This window comes from Tupaia chinensis, unplaced genomic scaffold (assembly GCF_000334495.1).
Source record: "Tupaia chinensis unplaced genomic scaffold, TupChi_1.0 Scaffold143970_1, whole genome shotgun sequence".
NCBI classification, from domain to species: Eukaryota; Metazoa; Chordata; class Mammalia; order Scandentia; family Tupaiidae; genus Tupaia; species Tupaia belangeri.
This window is the reverse complement of record NW_006203821.1, coordinates 132,683-136,754: the sequence shown is the minus strand read 5'-3', so window position 1 is coordinate 136,754 and position 4,072 is coordinate 132,683. Positions and strand designations below refer to the sequence as shown.

At 36.4% G+C, this 4,072-nt stretch overlaps 1 pseudogene; it reads right to left on the bottom strand.

The window, feature by feature from the left end:
- Positions 1–2,213: 2,213 nt before the first annotated feature.
- On the bottom strand, positions 2,214–2,933 carry LOC102490313 (proteasome subunit alpha type-5 pseudogene; annotated as a pseudogene).
- Between the last annotated feature and the right edge of the window lie 1,139 nt (positions 2,934–4,072).

Here is a 4,072-nt window from a genome sequence, read left to right as displayed (position 1 = left end):
CATAAAAGGATGTCAAATGTGCTTCCTCATTAATTGAGATGATCATATGTATTCTGTGTCCTGTTTGTTAATTTTTTTTATATGTTCAGCACCTTACAATCCCTGAGATAAATATTTGATCAAGGCAAATTTTTCTTTAATGAGTTGTTGAATCCAATTGGTCAGTGTGTTTTTGAGGATTTTGCACATATATTTATCAGGAATATTGACCTATAATTTTCTTTTATTGTAGCGTCCTTTTCTGGGTTTAATATGAGGATAATGTTGGTGTTGTAAATGAGTTTGGGAGTGTTTCTTCTTAAATATTTTTTTTTTCCAGAAGAAATATTGGTATTAGCTCATCTTTGAAAGTTTGGAAAAATTCACCTGTGAAGCCATTTGTCCCCGGTCTTTTCTTGAAAGGGAGAGTTTTTGTTTCAATCTCCTTATTCATTATTGGTTTATTTGAACTTCCTATGTGTTCATGATTTAGACTTGGTAGGTTGTATAGGACTTATCCATTTCTTCTGGGTAAACCAATTTTTGGCACATTATTTTTTTAAAGAGAGATTTTTGTTATAAGGTTGGAGATACTCAGAGAGAAAAATACAGAGACAGAAAATGAGAAATCATCCCCCACGGGGATGGCTGTGCCACAATCCCTTCTCCTCCTTTCTCCTCTTCGGATTTTGGGCATGCATGCACCATCTGGTGGTCCCTGTTCTTTTATTTTTTAATTTTATTTATTGAATCTTTTTCTTAGTCAACCTATTTCTCTCTCTCTCTCTTTTTCCCTTTTTTTCTTTTTCCCTTTTCTACTTTTTGGTTTTTGTAACCATGACACCATCTGCTGGTCCCTGTTCTTTTATTTTTTAATTTTATTTATTGAATCTTTTTCTTAGTCAACCTATTTATCTCTCTCTCTCTCTCTCTTTTTCCCTTTTTTTTCTTTTTCCCTTTCCTACTTTTTTGGTTTCTATTTCATTTATTTCTGGTCTGATCTTTATTATTTCTTTCTCTTTACTAACTTTGGCTTAGTGTGTTTTATATTTCTAGTTGCTTGAAGTATAAAACTGGGTTGTTTGTTTGGAATAGTTTTTCTTTTATGATGTAAGCACTTAGTGCCTACACTTGTTTTGATGCACTCCATAAGTTGTTTTGTAAATTCTGTTTCCATTTCAATTTATTTCAAGATATTTAAAACTTTCCCTTTTAATTTCTTTGTTTTGATCCTCTGGTTTTTAGGAAAATGTTGTTTAATTTCTAACAGATTTTAGAATTTTATAAAATTTCTCATTACTTATTTCTAGTTTTATTTTTATTTTTTTTGAGAGGTTTTTGCTATAGGGTGCATGCATTCTTCAGAAAAACAGAGAGAGAGATAGAGAGACAGAAAGCAAGAAATCATCCCCCCAGGGGAGATGGCCATGCCACAATCCCTTCTCCTCCATTCTCCTCTCGGGATCTTGGGCACAAATGCACACACGCCCGGTGTGATTTTAAGCCACTGGGTCTGGGACTCGAACCATGTCGATTACATGAGAGTCCAACAACATAGCCGTTACGCCAACTGCTGGTCCCTATTTCTAGTTTTTAATTTTTTTCTTTCATTTATTTATTTTTACATTTTTCCACAAACATTTACTTTACATATCAAAAAATTTTAGCTCATATTCCATAAACAACTTTCAAAATTTCAAAATACTGGGAACCAGCAGTTAGCGTAATGGCTATGTCGCTGGACTCCCATGTAGTCGACCGTGGTTTGCATCCCAGACCCGGTGGCTTAAAACTCACGCTAGGCGCATGTGTGTGCGTGCCCAAGATCCCGAGAGGAGAATGGAGGAGAAGGGATTGCGGCATGACCATCCCCCCTACGGGGGTGATTTCTCGCTTTCTGTCTCTATGTCTCTCTCTGTCTGTCTGGCGAGCGCACGCGCCCGATAGCGAAAATCTCTCAGAAAAAAATATTCAAAATATTGAATTTTAAAGATAATGTTCAAAATATTTCTTATAATTTTGTATAATTTTATGACTCTATAACAACAGAACCTATTTCTAGTTTTTAAAAAATATTTTAAAATTTTCTTTATTTCAGAACTGCCTTTATGTATAGATATTATAAAAAAATACACATACATTGGAGATTTTCCAAGAAACAGAAGCTGGAGATAAAATTTAGGGGCCATTAAGAGAATTAAAATTGTTCCAAAGATATACTGAGGATCTCTTTCTTAAATGTCCTTGATAACCTCTTCAAGTTCTTCTTTTGTGAACACGTGGAAATTCTGTCCAGGCTGCACTGTGGCTAGCTCTATGTTAGTTGCATTCAGCTTCTCCTCCATTACTTGTTTAGGATGATGAGAGAAGTCCTGATGACTTCTTTCAGTGTCATAGACTTATGGTAAAACTTCTTGCAAAGAGCTCTGGGCACCCTCTGAAGCAGAGTCAATTGCTCGAGCATCATACTGTATGAAGGTCTCAGAGGGGTCCACGTGAAATGCTGGGGTCCTTTCTCATTAATGACTCCAAACAACAGTGCTACTCCAAAGGAATGAGACATGGCACCTGGATATGCATCTTCTCCAAACCGTAGAGCCAGATTGGACACAGTTTGGGTCACACTCTCCACTGTCATTTTCTCATTGTAGGTGAACCAATAGTTCTGTGTCTCCACTCTGGCTTTATCAATTAAAAGTCTTAGCATCAGTTAGCCCACTCATGACACAACCTATGTAAGCATCAATCTCTACAATTTTTTCAATGATGCTGGGTTCCATGAGTGGGGAGGTAATTCTGTTCTCCACAGCTAGGCACACACCCTCTGAGGTCTGAATCCCAATGGCTGTAGAACCAAGCTTGATAGCCTCAATGGCGTATTCCACTTGAAATAATCTTCCTTCAGGGGAAAAAGTATTCACACTCCTGTCATACTCAGTTTGGGTGAGAAACATGGCGAGGATAGGAGAAGGCAGTTGTGAAGGTGGCTACGTGGGGTTTCTGAGGTACAACACGACTCCAACACACAGAACGCAGTCACACCGCCACAGACCAAGAACCTACTTATTTCCAGTTTTAAACCATTACCTTTGGAAAAGATATTTGATGTGATTTTAGTCTTCTTAAATTTTTGTTGTTGTTGTTGTTGGCCTACCATATGTTCTATCCTGAAGAATGTTGTGTGTGCACTTGAGAAAAATGTTTATTCTGCCATGAGATGGAATGTTCAGATTTGGACATTTTTCTGCTATTATTATTCCTTTAAATAAACTTTCTACCCTTTTGTCTCTCTTTTCTCTTGAATCTCAATCACTAAAATATTTGCTCTTTTGATGCTTTCTCATAAACCCCATAAACTTTTAAATTCTTTTTTTCCTTTTTCTTCTATATAACTATGTTTTTAGATAACTTGTCTTTGAGTTCACAGATTCTTTCTTCTCCTTGATCAGTTCTGCTGTTGATGCTCTCTATTACTATATTTTTCATTTCATTCACTGTATTTTAACTCTAGACCTTGTTTGATTTTCAAAATAACTTCAGTCTATCTTCTAAACTTCTCATTTTGTTTCATTGATTTCGTTGAATTGTCTCTTGGTATTTTTATTTTTTTAAGTTTACTGAGCTCCTTTAAAACAATGGTTTTGAATTCTTTATCAGGCTGTTTGTATCTCTTCATTTCTTTGGGGCCAGCTACTGAGAAATTTTTTTATATTGTTGGTGTTATGTCTTCTTGTTTAAAACATTTTTTTAAAAAAATTACCAGTGGGCATGTGTGCTTGTATGCATACGTGTGCATGAGAGAAAGAATGAAACTGAGAAAGTCCTTCTATGATTACACTGCGATGCATGAGAGAAAGAATGAAACTGAGAAAGTCCCTCTAAGATTACACTGTGACCCTTTTTCCTCCATTTCTTCTTCCTGTCAGATTTTGGGCACACACATACATGCCTGGCTTGTTTTTGAAGCTGCTGGGCCTGGGATTTGACCTGTGGTAGATTATGTGGTATCCGGCTTTCTATGCACAGCACTTAAATGCTGCACTATGGGGGGGGGCACCTTTTTCCCGCCTTTTTCTAAGTTTTGATTTCTGGT